General features: G+C 46.2%; 1 pseudogene across 1 annotated transcript in view; it reads left to right on the top strand.

Annotated features, from left to right (window-relative positions):
- Nucleotides 1–15,352, top strand: part of LOC311126381 (2-hydroxyacyl-CoA lyase 1-like) — a 128,832-nt pseudogene extending 113,480 nt beyond the window's left edge. The window contains exons 2-9 of the transcript in view: nt 10,980–11,060; nt 11,220–11,292; nt 11,481–11,558; nt 11,735–11,833; nt 12,133–12,241; nt 12,848–12,983; nt 13,331–13,436; nt 15,227–15,352. The product of the transcript in view is annotated as a 2-hydroxyacyl-CoA lyase 1-like (transcript). The remainder of the gene's footprint in view (nt 1–10,979; nt 11,061–11,219; nt 11,293–11,480; nt 11,559–11,734; nt 11,834–12,132; nt 12,242–12,847; nt 12,984–13,330; nt 13,437–15,226) is intronic.
- Nucleotides 15,353–15,674: the final 322 nt, after the last annotated feature.

The raw sequence follows: 15,674 nt of genomic DNA, 5'->3' as shown, positions 1-15,674 counted from the left end.
AAGTCATCAAATGATAGCGCCTGGGGAGTAGGAGTGATACTGAGGGCTGCAGGGCCTGGGTTAGCCTCTACATCACCAGAGGAACAGAGGAGGACTAGAATAAGGATACGGCTAAAGGCTTTAAGAACTGGTCTTCTAGTGCGTTGGGTACATAGAATAAAGGGGGCAGATTTCCGGGTGTTATAGAAAAGATTCAGGGCATTATGTACAGACAAGGATATGGAAGGATATGAGTAAAGTGGAGGTCAACCTAAGCGTTGGGTAACAATGAAAGAGATAGCATCGCTGGAGTCATCAATTGAGTCGGTCTCCGCGTGTATAGGGGAAGGTGCAAAGGAGCTATCTAAGGCAGGTTTAGCTAGGCTGGGGGGTCTACAGTGATATAGTACAATTAGAAATAACCGAAACAACAATAAACTAACCATGTTTGGGCTGAGGCTAAACATAAACAGGATGTAGTACCGTAAAAAGGAACAGTCCAGCAGATATCAGCTGTATATCTGAGTTATCATAAGGTCCGGTGGTGAAGCACTAGTAAGAGGCCACGGCTAGCATGTGCTAGCGGGCCAGGGCTAGCAGATGGATGGAATCTTCGTGGTTAACGTCGTAACCACATCAGACGATTTCGTCGGCAGACCAGTCGTGTAGGATCGGCGGGGCTCCGTGTCAACACTAGGTGGTCCCGTCCGGTTGACAGAGAGGTAGATAGCCGGGAGATGGGCGATGGGCCTAGCTCAGGATGATTAGCCAGACCACAGCGTCCGTTTTGTTGTAGCTGGCTGGTGGTAGCTAGCTGGTAGCGATGAATCCGGAGTTAAAGGTCCAGTGATTCAGTGATTCCGGCGGAAAAACTGATATGTTCTGGGTCGATAACGCGCTGTGCAGACTGGCCGAATATCCGGTGATCAATGTCCAGTGATTAAAATTAATCCCGCGGAAAAAAATCCAATGTTCTGGGTGAAACACCGCTAGCTGTGGCTAATAGCAAGTAGCTAGTTAGCTGGCTAGCTAGTTTCAACTGGAGATTCTAGATTCTAGATAAAGGTAAGTCGATAATAGAATCCGTTCCACATTGAGTGAGGCGGGTTGCAGGAAAGTATATTTTGTAGAAGGATGAAAAGTCTGATAGGGAAATATGTACGAAAAATACAAAAAACAGGGTATTTACAGGCTATTTACAGACACACGACAGAAACAGGACTACACTACTTCGCCATCTTGGAAAAAAGTGGCGTGACGTTTTTGTAACCATGTAAATCTCTCTCGGACAAGTTGATGTATTTGATGTATTTTTCTATTACATGTATGACATTTCATTGAGATATTTTGTGTTTTAATGACGCAAAATTGAATTACAGCCTAACTCTGCTTTCTGTTGTCGCCATCAGGCTGCAGTGGTGACCTTCACTACCGTGACCCACAAGGATGAAACTTCCCAGACCAGCCTCACCCTCAGCAGGGGAAAGAGAAGCTACCCAGACCTACACACCTTTGTGCAGGACATGAAGGACGAGTAAGTTGCTCTTTGGCTTCCCCATGCATCCCCTAGATATGTTCCCTATCTCAATTGCATACTCCTCGTGTCCTCTCTTCTCAAAACCCATTGGATGAGAAAGCCAGAGGTCCCGCCCTTCTGACCTTCTCATCCAATGGGTTTTGAGAAGGAGGCGAGGAGATTGAGAGTCTCCCATAGTCTCGGGCCAATACAAAGGACTCAACGGACCAAATAACCAATCAGGGATGTCTGGGTGTGGCCTAGTTCCATAGAGGTCCATCCATAACGTAGTCTAAGATAATAGAGGTAATGTCCATCCATAACGTAATCTAAGATAATAGAGGTAATGTCCATCCATAACGTAATCTAAAATAATAGAGGTAATGTCCATCCATAACGTAATCTAAAATAATAGAGGTAATGTCCATCCATAACGTAATCTAAAATAATAGAGGTAATGTCCATCCATAACGTAATCTAAAATCATAGAGGTAATGTCCATCCATAACGTAATCTAAAATAATAGAGGTAATGTCCATCCATAACATAGTCTAAGATAATAGAGGTAATGTCATGTAGTTCATTGTGTACTTGCATTTATTTACTTTTCAGCCATTGGAATCTGCTGAGTGAGAATATGCGTGCCGGGGTGAGTTATAGTCACCTCTAAAGTAGTTAATGTTGGTAAAATGGACCAAACATTCATTTGTGGAAATCCTGCAGGACCTTTAATCCTGAACCACTGCTTTAATTGACTAGCTTGAGTAAATGGTTCTACATTTTATATCAGTGCAGCCCCTTTAACAAACTAACTCTGTATGGTCTTTTAACATTGCAGATGAGCAGACATGAGTTTAGTGCCAAGTGCATGGATATTGTAGCATGGGTGATGGAGTCTACATCCACTGTGGTTGTTCCCGCCCTTGACCTCACCATGCAGATAGAGCTCTCTGATTCGCCAAGCTCTTCTGGATCAGGAAGTAATGAGGCAGGAGAGGTGACCTCTCTTGGCCGCAGCGTCAGATTCAGCTGTAGTGGAGGACCCAGCAGGTGCACCAGCGCCAGAACTGCCTGCAGCACACGCAGTCCCACGCCTTTCCCCTCCTCTCACAGGTACCTAGCCCTATCCCCTCCTCTCACAGGTACCTAGCCCTATCCACGCATCTCACAGGTACCTAGCCTTATCCACGCCTCTCACAGGTACCTAGCCCTATCCATGCCTCTAACAGGTACCTAGCCCTATCCATGCCTCTCACAGGTACCTAGCCCTATCCGCTCCTCTCAAAGGTACCTAGCCCTATCCTCTCCTCGCACAGGTACCTAGCCCTATCCCCTCCTCTCAAAGGTACCTACCCCTATCCCCTCCTCTCACAGGTACCTACCCCTATCCACGCCTCTCAAAGGTACCTAGCCCTATCCCCTCCTCTCACAGGTACCTACCCCTATCCACGCCTCTCAAAGGTACCTAGCCCTATCCCCACCTTTCACAGGTACCTAGCCCTATCCCCTCCTCTCACAGGTACCTACCCCTATCCACGCCTCTCACAGGTACCTAGCCCTATCCCCTCCTCTCACAGGTACCTAGCCCTATCCCCTCCTCTCACAGGTACCTAGCCCTATCCCCTCCTCTCACAGGTACCTACCCCTATCCCCTCCTCTCACAGGTACCTACCCCTATCCACGCCTCTCACAGGTACCTAGCCCTATCCCCTCCTCTCACAGGTACCTACCCCTATCCACGCCTCTCACAGGTACCTAGCCCTATCCCCTCCTCTCACAGGTACCTAGCCCTATCCCCTCCTCTCACAGGTACCTAGCCCTATCCATGCCTCTAACAGGTACCTAGCCCTATCACCTCCTCTCACAGGTACCTAGCCCTATCCACGCCTCTCACAGGTACCTAGCCTTATCCATGCCTCTCACAGGTACCTAGCCCTATCCATGCCTCTAACAGGTACCTAGCCCTATCCATGCCTCTCACAGGTACCTAGCCCTATCCCCTCCTCTCAAAGGTACCTAGCCCTATCCTCTCCTCTCACAGGTACCTAGCCCTATCCCCTCCTCTCAAAGGTACCTAGCCCTATCCTCTCCTCTCACAGGTACCTACCCCTATCCCCTCCTCTCACAGGTACCTACCCCTATCCACGCCTCTCAAAGGTACCTAGCCCTATCCCCTCCTCTCACAGGTACCTACCCCTATCCACGCCTCTCAAAGGTACCTAGCCCTATCCCCTCCTTTCACAGGTACCTAGCCCTATCCCCTCCTCTCACAGGTACCTACCCCTATCCACGCCTCTCACAGGTACCTAGCCCTATCCCCTCCTCTCACAGGTACCTAGCCCTATCCCCTCCTCTCACAGGTACCTAGCCCTATCCCCTCCTCTCACAGGTATCTAGCCCTATCCCCTCCTCTCACAGATACCTAGCTCTATCCCCTCCTCTTTTTGCAGGTATTTCCTGTTATAGGTACAAATATCCATTCCAGATCCACTTAGTGAGAAATACTACTTAGATACTACACAACCACTCTAAAACGTTTACTCTGAATGTTAATGTTTGCTCTGAGTGTGGTTTGAGATGGTTCACAATGCTTCCTTTGAATAATAATAACAAGGTTGAGTTTGTGTCCCAAATTCTTGGATCATATTTTTTATTTTGTTACCATATACTATTCATTTATGTTGTGCATTCTGCAGGTCCATGACCTCTTTGCTAAGTGAGAACGAAGAGCGATATGTCTCCTCACCTGAGGGTGGCGATAGAGAGATGAGACACAGACAACACTCAGCACCACTGAGATCTGTGTTTGGCATCTCTGAGGACTCTGTCTTCGACATGGTCCAGAGCGGCCAGTCGCAGGGTGACATCGTACCGCTGCCCAAACGGAGTAGACAGGAGAAATACAGACCTAGCAAAATGTCAACGGACGGCAAGTTTATGATGGGTATTGTCGAGTTGGTTATAAACCTTCTCAACTCCAGATTGGCTGAGCTAATGCGAAGTGTCAGTCAGGGAACTCTAGTTCTGCTGACTGGAAGTATCTCAGCAAGTCAACAGTTTGCCCAAGAGATGCTAAGCATGGCGACTTCTAAGATGTATTCCCATGCCATAGAGCATATTGCGCTCGGCCACAAGTCTCCCCTTGAGTTAGAGAGGGAGCTTGAGGCCATCTTGGGTCCTCTGGCTGGACAGGTCATAGTCATCATCATAGATAGCATCATCAAGGCTAAAGCCAACGGAGGAAATGAGGGGAGAGCGTCCAGCCCCTTGACCTATTTTCTAACTGCCATTTCGGCAGAAATACAAAGCCTAGTGGTTCACAGATCGGCTAGCAGACCATCCACCAGACTGTCCAACAACGACCCACTGCTGAACATTTCCAATTCTTAAGATCAGTTCTGCTCAAAATGGCAGAGCTCTTTGGCCAAGGTCCAAGTGAAACCTGTCTAGTTCCACTAGTCCAGAGTCAGTCCAACAACTCCATTTGCGACTGGATTGTGAATGCAGGCACCATTCATCCAAGTACATTTCTGTCCGACAACAGAGTGACAGAAGTGTCATCCGATGTTGTGGATCTTGTACTTGAGGTTTTTTGGATAACAGGATTTTTGGATAACAGGAACCCGTCAAGGCCACAGAGTGCCTGCTCCCACAACTCAGCTAGTGGAGCAATAGATATGAGAGCTCTTGCTGGGGACTTGGTCAGACAGGTGTCTGTCAAACTCAGCCCATTTGTCTCTGAGAGTCAACTCTCCACCATGTCCATGACAGATCTGTCATCATCTTTTTCTGACTCCACCTTGAAGCAGTTGTGTTCTCGCTCTGTTGTTGCTCTGGCAACTGCCTGTCAAGCAATCAAAACAGAGCTTGAGAACCAGAGACCTACCAACCTGGCAGCCAGAGACCTACTATCGTCTCTGGTAGAGACCATTGAGGACATGGATATCTCTGACATCCTCCAGGGCCCGTCGGCCATTTTGGAGGAGGCTGCTGTGATAAAGCACCCAGAGATGTCCACCTCGACAATATACAGATCTCTGCTTCTCGACTCATCTCTCGCCTCCTCTAAGATGGTCACTGAGAGCATTATCTTCAACAACCCATGCCCATCAGAGGAGAATGTGAGTATTCAGAAGGAGCTCCCTGCTGATAAAGTTGACATCCTCCATGGTCAACCAGTGGAGGAGTATATTGTCAAAGCTGAGCAATGCATCACTCAGGTCATTCAGGATGCAGCTGTGACATATACTGCTGCGCTGGATAAAACCGACACTTGTGGGAAACTGTCGGAAATCCTATCTGTCCATGTTTCCTCAGAGAATATTGAGGAGGCATCCTCTGATCTCTTTGGTGGAATTATTTCCGACCTGCATGAGGTATCTGAGGTCAATAAGGCCTCCATGCGTACGAAATCAGGTCGCAAAATGTTCTGGGTGGAAGTGAGTTCAGGTTCCCAGAAGATTTATACCAAAACCCTGGACAAACTAAGGAAGCTGTTCACCTCCCACCATCTCACTGAGGGAAAAAATACTCCTGTGCAAATCGAGCTTTCTGCAACTGGACTACTTGTAACTGAGGCCACTGTGCAGGAATCTCCTGTAACTGAGGCCACTTTGGCAGTGTCTCCTGTACAGAAGACAGACAGTAAGACCCTTCTAAGTCCCCAGCCTCAGCCTACCAGCTCACCCTCGACACCTGCACTAAAGGGGTAATCAAACAGGTGATCTCGGTGCTGAGGGTGGACACTTCAAAGGAAGACTGCTCCGCTTCCGTTGGGGAGAGCACGTCAAATTCATCCTTCGACTTCAACCAGAAGTTGGACTCGATAATTTCGAAATTGGAGGACCTCACCATTTCGAGTGATGTGACATCAGCCGAGATTGCCACACTCACGCGATCTCTTAGTGCAGCCAGCAGAACCTCTAACATTTCCATCCAGAGCTTTCACAGTGCTGAGTTCCGAGCTAAGGCCAAACACATTGTGAGTGAGACCATTCTCAGAGCTGCTAGCAAAGCCAGCCATTCTTTGCTACAGAGCATGCCTAGCACCACCTTCTCACACCATGCGGTTTCTACAGCCGAAGATATAGTAAATATTATCATGCAAGACCTTGAAAGTGTATCCCAGTACACTGTGGACGACGCAGACTCCTTCCCAGTAGGAGAGAAAAAGCTGGAGTTCCAGCTCAAACCCAGAGTTGTCTTTGACAACTTATTGGATGCTGCTCAAACCATGTACCACAGAGTAAAGGATAGACTGAACATCTTTTTCTCTTTTCCACCAGTGTCAGTCACCACAGCCAAATATGTGCTGGACTCCGCCCCTGTGGAGACACTCAGACATTCTAAGTCCGCTGACACTGCTCTTGTTGAGGACAGGAGCCGCCCTCCGTCTGTGAGAAGTGAGAAGCCTTTGTCAAAAGTCTGTTTGGCTAAAAGGTCTAAAGCCCTTGTGTCTTCGAGTGGCTCTTCAACAGACCACCATATAATTGACACATGCAGTGAGGATGTCACTCTGCCCACCAGGAGTATGTCAGTTGTGAGCAACAACAGTTTGAAGAGAGCCTCTCCTCTCCACGGCAGTGGATTGAGTGAAAGTTGCAAACCTCTTGTGGCTCTAAAAGACGTAACAGTGGCAGTCAGCCAAGAAGGCTTTAGCAAAACTGCAAAGAAGACGCTCAGCTTGATCCTAAATGTGATCAAGTGTAGAGTGGCCAACTCTGAGAGTTCATCTGTTGGGCAGATTGCAAGTGAGGAGTGTCTGATAGCCACTAACATGTTAGACTCTGTACTGGAGAGCCTTGACCAGTTGCCTGACATGAGCGCTGCCGATGAAATCACAAGGACAGAATCCCATACCTCTATCGCAATGGACGAGACAGGTTCACGGTCAACGCTTGTGAGCCAACAAGAAATAAACATATCTGACACCAATATCATAGTGAAAACTATAATGGACACATTGAAGACGGACGACCCAGAGATGACTTCAGCAGAAGAACATCTGGATAGGCTCCTGTCATTTGAAGCCCTTCAAGGTGCATCTGGCAACCTGATCGCAAAGGTCCATGGTCTCATTCAGGAGATAACCATAAACCGCCAGCTTCAATCCATGGTTGGCCACAGAAGCCTCTCTCAACCAGCGCTGCCTAAACCAGCCCTGAGGAAGCTGTCAAAGGACGATGCCTCAGAGCTCATTTACAACTTTGCCCAGACTTCTGTTAGGAGACTCCTGGGGCAGTGTATGGGAAGGCCTATGCCACCATCGGCTGAAATGGTTTTGGATCAGGTCATCAAGTTGATGACAGACGTGGTGATGGACAGCCTGACTTATGTGTCCAAGTCTACAATGGAGGATGGTAAGTGAAAGTACCTATTTTCATCTGCATAGGACTTAATTGTAACATGATGCTCAATACATTGCGTTTTATGATGTGAAATTCACTGGTTGTGTCCAAAATGGCACCTTCTTCCATATTTAGTGCACTACTTTTGACCAGACCCTATGGGCCCTGGTCAAAAGTAGTGCACTATAAAGTGAAGAGAATGCCATTTGGGATGCAGTGACTGACTTCAATGGCTGCGTCCTCTTCTCCCAGTTATTGTACACAGGTCGGTCACACTAGCGTGCTCTTCTCACTCAGACACCAGCAATGCCACAAGTGACATCACTCATGGTGTTGTAGCTGACCTTAATGCTACTGAGGAATTCCCTGCCAGGAGCCTTAGCCCGGCTGATGTAAAGGCTGACGGCATGGCCCGTCTTCCCTCTGCCAGAGGGGAAGAGACTAAGAAGAACAGGAAGTGGCGTTTCCTACCGAAAATGCATAAGTTTCCAAAGATCATGATTAAGGTAGGGTGCTCTGTGTTTTGAGATTACCTCTGTAAGGCAGGGCTGAAATTTACCCTACAGATTCACTACACCCCTATTGTCTCTCAGCATTAGAACAAAACTGTTGTCATTGTCTTTAGGAGGTTGAGTGAGGACGCTGTAATGCAATCCTAATACACATGGGAGAGTCCCAAATGGCACCCTATTCCCTATATAGTGCACAACTTTTTACCAGAGCTCTCTGGGCCCTTGTCAAAAGTAGTGCCTTACGTAGCGAATAGGGTGCCTTTTAGGATGCACACTCTGTATTTTACACAGGCTCAGTTGTCCTGATGTGTTTTGTCAACAGCTGTTCAAGACAAAAGGGGAACCGAAGAGACACCCTGAACAGGATGCGCTGCCTACCAAACATCTCAGAGAGACTCATTTATTTTATAAATAAATAATAAAATAAATATTTCACAGGGTAAGTGATAAGCATCGATAATGTCATATTGATGTATCACCCTATGACAAGCTTGTTAAAACAGTGACAACAGATACAGGCAGACCGACGGACAGACATGCAGACAGACAGGCAGACTGACAGGCAGACGGACGGGCAGACAGACATACAGGCAGACAAAAAGACAGGCAAACAGGCAGACAGACAGACGGACAGGCAGACGGACAGGCAGGCAGGCAGACAGACAGACAGACAGACTGACGGACAGACAGACAGACAGACAGACAGGCAGGCAGGCATACAGACGGACAGACAGGCAGACGGACAGACAGGCAGACAGGCAGACAGACGGACAGGCAGACGGACAGACGGACAGACACAAACACACACATTCATTTTCTGATTATGAAATGTTCTCATGACAGATGCTGAGTGTGAGGTTCCAGAGGTTCCATCCACTTCCCCACCCAAGGAGGACCTGACAACCACACCGGCCCCTGCTCCCCAGGAGTCCCAGTCCCGTAAACGCCCACTCATAGTCAGGGTGTTACACGCTCTCTCCAGAGCCATCTCCAAACCATTCACAGGAGCTTCTGGGAAGAAGAATTAGCCAAATGCCTGATTTTATTAATATGATATTTTAATCAGAGCCTTTATTTAATAAAACATTACTGCATTGATTTCTGTCTATAGTAGTCTTCATGTATGTGCAAGATAACGGTAAAGTACTTCAAACCACATAGTCAAAAGTATTCATAGTGAAGTACCGTTTATGATTATTGATTGTGGAAATACACATAATACAGAAAAGTTGTTGTCACATATAAAGACAGACATAAAGGAGAACTCCGTAGACCAGTCACATTCTCAAGCCATAACTAAATCCATGAATGGATCTCCTATAAGATGACAGGAGAACATTTGTAACACTTTCTATGAAGCCTATATCTATAATGCATACACTCAAGTCATTTACATTTTACATTTTAGTCATTTAGCAGAAGGTCTTATCCAGAGCGACTTACAGTTAGTGAGTGCATACATTTTTTTTTCTCATACTGTCATACACTCATAATGACTTAACTGAGTTAAGTGTTAAGTAAAGTGCAGTTATAAACACATAATGAGGGCTTATTATGTATTTCTTGCAATAAAAAAAGAAAAATGCTACTAGTTTATTAAATATTCATGACTGCTATTGCACGGCTCATGTCCACACTTCTGTACAATAGGGGGCAGTAATGCACCATAACGTTGGATGCCAACTGCCTATAAACCCCACTGAAGAAGAAAAAGCTACTCATGTAATGCATGCTGGAAAGCAGACAAAACTAATGATTTGCAAGAGATCTAAACACGATTTATAAGCTACTGAACAACAAGTCCAAGAAATCATTGCTAACCGCGTTTGCACTTTGAACAGATTTCTCGACAATAATAATGGAAGATGTGACTGGGGCTCAGCTCATTGCAGAGGCACTAAAAGCTCAGGTGAAGTGTGTGCAATATATATAAAACAGTGTTATACTGTGTAACCGTGTTGCTAATAATATATTAGTCGCTGATCATGTCCTTGGCAGTGAGAATGTAACACTATGAGTTGTGAAAGTGTGCCATAGGTCATTGCACTGGTATAGCTAACTATTAATATTGTTGTAGAAAAACATTTAGATGTTTATGTGGAATAGTATATGTTAACACCCTTGTTGATGCATGCCAATGTGTGTGTCAATGCAAAGAAAATCTAAACTACATTGTAACAATTCATATACAATTCAGTATGAAAATGTATGCACTCACTAACTGTAAATCGCTCTGGATAAGAGCGTCTGCTAAATGACTAAAAATGTTTAAAAAAAGGTAAATATACTGTATCTACATGTAACTCTCTACAGAATGTAGAATATATGTTTGGAATAGTTGGTGTTCCAGTCATTGAAGTAGCTAAGGCAGCTCAAGCCTCAGGAATCAAGTATGTGGGAATGCGCAATGAACAAGCCATAAGCCACCTTTTTATTACTAAACCAGCTCTCCCCAAATCATGTGATATTAACTACCCGTACATAGACTACAGGAGCGTGTAGTGTGTGAGGGTCAGTTTCATAGCTTTTTTGCATTGCTAATTATGTCTGCCTGTCTGTCTGACCCTTTGTGTGTCTGTCTGCCTGTCTTCCTGTCTGTCCCTCTGTCTGTCTGTTCCTCTCCAGTCCAGGTGCGTGTCTGGTTGTGTCTGGACCGGGACTCATCCATGCACTTGGTGGAATGGCCAACGCTAACATGAACTGCTGGTATGCTAGAACTCCACAAACAGAAGACCCTACTACTCATGTTCAGTGGTCCTTTCAAAAGAAGGGATGCTATCCGCACACTGCAAAAAATGATCTGAGGACTCCAAACTATCTCAGATTGTCAGTTGATGTCATTGTGTGATACCTCTCTCTCTGTAGGCCTGTGATTGTTATTGGAGGCTCCTCCGATCAAAACCAAGAGACCACTGTGGCATTTCAAGAGTTTCCACAGGTACCGATTGAACCATGATATTTATGACTTTTGAACATTAGGGGGTTGTTTCCCAGGACACAGATTAAGCCTAGTCATGGCCTAAAAAGCAAACTCAATAGAGAATCTCTGTCTGGGAAACTGGCCCTAGCAGTTTAATTGCTGAAAGAGGAAATAATTTGTTATTTGTGGTCCTCTTTCTCTGTCAGGTGGAGGCATGCAGATTGTACAGTAAGTTCTCTGCTAGGTCTAGCAGTCTGGATATGATCTCCTCAGTGGTAGAGAAGGTATACAGTCTACTCTGACTCCCTCTGTGTAGTCCTCTTCATATCATTTGGTATCACCTGCAATTGTCTTTTTTCTGACCACTAATTTTCCAGCTTAGCAAGGTACCTTAACTGCTTCATAAGAGCACAGCACAGCCTTAATTGATCTGAATTTAAGGGTGTTTGGTATGTCTAAGGCAGCACGCACTAGCATGTATGGACGTCCAGGTGCTGTATACGTAGACATATCTGGGGACATGGTCAATGCTAAATTGGACAGGAGCAGAGCCAGGTTAGTGGCCATCACTGTCTTTCATCCATTTAAAATGTATACTAATGTGTTACTGTTGAATATGTATACCTCTGAATTCACATCACCGTAGTCATTTTTATTTTATCTTGTTATACCTTTTAACGTCTGAAGTGAACCAGAAATTAAATTACTTAGAAAATATAGCACTATATCAAAATATTCTCATCAGAGAATAGCAATAAGCCTCGATAGACCTTCATGGTTTATTTACATATGCAATAAAGTTGCTAGGTAACATGTTTAATGTTTGACCTATTATTTATTATTTCCTTTGTCAGAGAGGTGCCCTGTAGTCCACCTCCTCCTGTGAGTATGGCTGACCATATGGTGATCACAGAAGCACTGGCGGTCCTGAAAGGAGCCAAACGGACTTTACTCATCATTGGCAAAGGTAGGCATTGCTTTTTTAATAGCCAGATAATCTGGGGGAAACAGAACTAAAATCTTGCATAATTGCGTCAGATACTTGGATAAGGTCTGGGGAGATGTTAAGAGAAAGATACTAACGCCACTTGCGAACTCTCCACCCCCCTAAACGGAAACTCTCTGCAAGTTTCCGGCAAGTTTATGGGCCAAATGTCCCCTCCCGTTCTGAAATTGAAAAGATGCGAGCACCTGCGAAATCGGGATTTGTCCAAATGATTAGTGGTGAAAAATCAGCGTACCGGAACAAAGTTGTCACATCCCATTCTGTTGACAGACGCTACTTCCAGTTATGTTACGTGCGTCTGTCCAAGAGAGATCAATAGCCAGCTGAGACGCACTGTAACACATATAGCACTGTACCACGGTTCAGTTGAAAACTGGGCCACGTTCAGTCGACAAATGTTGTTGACATGATTTCTCATTCTACCTGTCTGAGAGGCACGTTCGTTCTACATGCTATATTTCTATCTGAACGTTGCACAACGTTTTGCTCAGCTGAATGCATCCCAGTTGTGAAGACCAGTCTGTTGAAATCCGTGTGGCAGTGCCCTCTGTCTGTGTCCCTCTGCAGGTGCAGCCCATTGAAGAGCAGAGGGGGCTCTGAAGGAGCTGGTGGAGGGGTGTGACCTGCCCTTCCTGCCCACCCCCATGGGTAAAGGGGTGCTGCCTGACGATCACCCCAACTGTGTTGCTGCTGCCCGCTCCAGGTCAGCCTCTCCTTCTCTCAGCTGGCATCATATTCATGTACAGACCATTGACTGTATAAGTAGGACCAAGAATTTCCCTGACCATTTGAACGGACCACGAAACTCCTGAAATCCCTATCTATAACTAGTCTCTCCTGGCCAGGTCATGTCAATGTAAACTGGTGTCAATCAAACAACTACACTACTCCTATAACTAGCCTCTTTTCATTACATTTTGTTTTGTCCCTGCTCTCCTCCTCCTCTCTTCCTATCCTCCTCCTCCTCTCTTCCTATCCTCCTCCTCCTCTCTTCCTCCTCCTCCTCCTCTTCCTATCCTCCTGGTTCTATGGTCTTGGTGGGGACTGCAGAGCTCTGCTCCAGTCTGATGTTGTGGTCCTACTTGGTGCCAGACTCAACTGGATCCTGCACTTTGGCCTTCCCCCCAGGTTTGACACCCAAGTAAAGGTCATCCAGCTAGGTCAAAGGTCACCAGTAGGGTTTCTTTTTTTTCCTTCTTTTTTTCGGATTCCAGATTTTCTGCTTATTCCGTTCTGATTTCTGGAATCTTCCAACAGGGATTTCTGGGAATTTGGGGAAAGTAACTGTAATTTTGCAACCCTAGTCACAGGTCATTTCATAGTGAACTACATTTCATTGTAACCAGGTATAAAGGTATTTGACTCAGTCTATTGGATTTAGTCTATCAATTATATAGCTTCTCTATAAGTCTTTGTGGTCTCTCCAAATAATGTCATGGCTGTCTTAGTGCTGTACAGTACATCTATATTTAAGCAATAAGGCCCGAGGGGGTGTGGTATATGGCCAATATACCACGTCTAGGGGCTGTTCTTAAGCACGATGCAACGCAGAGTGCCTCGACGATACAGCCCTTAGCCGTGGTATATTGGCCCTATACCACAAACCCCAGAGGTGCCTTATTGCTATTATAAACTGGTTACCAACGTAATTCGAACAGTCAAAATAAATTTCAAATCAAATCAAATCAAATTTTATTGGCCACATGCGCCGTAATACAACAGGTGCAGACATTACAGTGAAATGCTTACTTACAGCCCTTAACCAACAGTGCATTTATTTTAAACAAAAAAGTAAAAATAAAACAACAACAAAAAAAGTGTTGAGAAAAAAAGAGCAGAAGTAAAATAAAATAACAGTAGGGAGGCTATATATACAGGTGGGTACCGGTGCAGAGTCAATGTGCGGGGGCACCGGCTAGTTGAGGTAGTTGAAGTAATATGTACATGTGGGTAGAGTTAAAGTGACTATGCATAAATAATTAACAGAGTAGCAGCAGCGTAAAAGGATGGGGTGGGGGGGCAGTGCAAATAGTCCGGGTAGCCATGATTAGCTGTTCAGGAGTCTTAAGGCTTGGGGGTAGAAGCTGTTGAGAAGTCTTTTGGACCTAGACTTGGCACTCCGGTACCGCTTGCCGTGCGGTAGCAGAGAGAACAGTCTATGACTAGGGTGGCTGGAGTCTTTGACAATTTTGAGGGCCTTCCTCTGACACCGCCTGGTATAGAGGTCCTGGATGGCAGGAAACTTGGCCCCAGTGATGTACTGGGCCGTACACACTACCCTCTGTAGTGCCTTGCGGTCGGAGGCCAAGCAGTTGCCATACCAGGCGGTGATGCAACCAGTCAGGATGCTCTCGATGGTGCAGCTGTATAATTTTTTGAGGATCTGAGGACCCATGCCAAATCTTTTCAATCTCCTGAGGGGGAATAGGCTTTGTCGTGCCCTCTTCACGACTGTCTTGGTGTGTTTGGACCATGATAGTTCGTTGGTGATGTGGACACCAAGGAACTTGAAGCTCTCAACCTGTTCCACTACAGCCCCGTCGATGAGAATGGGGGCGTGCTCAGTCCTCTTTTTTTTCCTGTAGTCCACAATCATCTCCTTTGTCTTGGTCACGTTGAGGGAGAGGTTGTTATCCTGGCACAACACGGCCAGGTCTCTGACCTCCTCCCTCAACGTGACCCATGTTATACGGTCAGATATACCACAGCTTTCAGCCAATCAGCATTCAGGGCTCGAGTCACCCGGTTTATAAAAGGGAACGTGTGTGTGTCAGCCTTAGCATTATGTGGTGGTGCCTGGTTATTTCTGTTGTGTTTAGCTTGAGGTTTGGCCACTCCTCCAGCTGCTGTTACATGTGTCACGCACGGCGCTCTTCCTGTCGTGTCGTTGCTGGTATGTTGTAGTAACGTTCCACATACGTTATTTATGTCAAGGTCAATGTCAAGGTTGATCTGTGTGCTGAGGAGATGGGGAACAACGTGCAACCTGCTGCTGCTCTCCTGGGGGACATCAATACTATTGTCAAGCAGGTAACACAACACAGTCCTGGGGGACTGGAGATCCTGGTTTGAATCCAGGCTCTGTCGTAGCCGGCCGCGACCGGGAGACCCATGGGGCGGCGCACAATTGGACCAGCGTCGCCTAGGGTAGTGGAGGGAATGGCCGGCTCAGTTCGTAGCGCATGGTGTTTGCAACGCCAGGGTTGTGGGTTCGATTCCCACGGGGGGTATGAAAAAAAAAAGTTACGTATGCACTAACTGTAAGTCGCTCTGGATAAGAGCGTCTGCTAAATGACTTAAACATGTTAAATGTAGAGGGCCCCGTAAACAGTTCCACAAACGTCAGCATGAGTGCGCTGACTGTGGAAGCACTAATCACTGGACCAAAGCTCAC

The sequence above is a fragment of the Coregonus lavaretus genome (assembly GCF_964263955.1).
Source record: "Coregonus lavaretus genome assembly, contig: HAP1_SCAFFOLD_172, whole genome shotgun sequence".
NCBI classification, from domain to species: domain Eukaryota; kingdom Metazoa; phylum Chordata; class Actinopteri; order Salmoniformes; family Salmonidae; genus Coregonus; species Coregonus lavaretus.
Note: the sequence above shows the minus strand (reverse complement) of the source record. Positions and strands in the feature narration are given on the sequence as shown.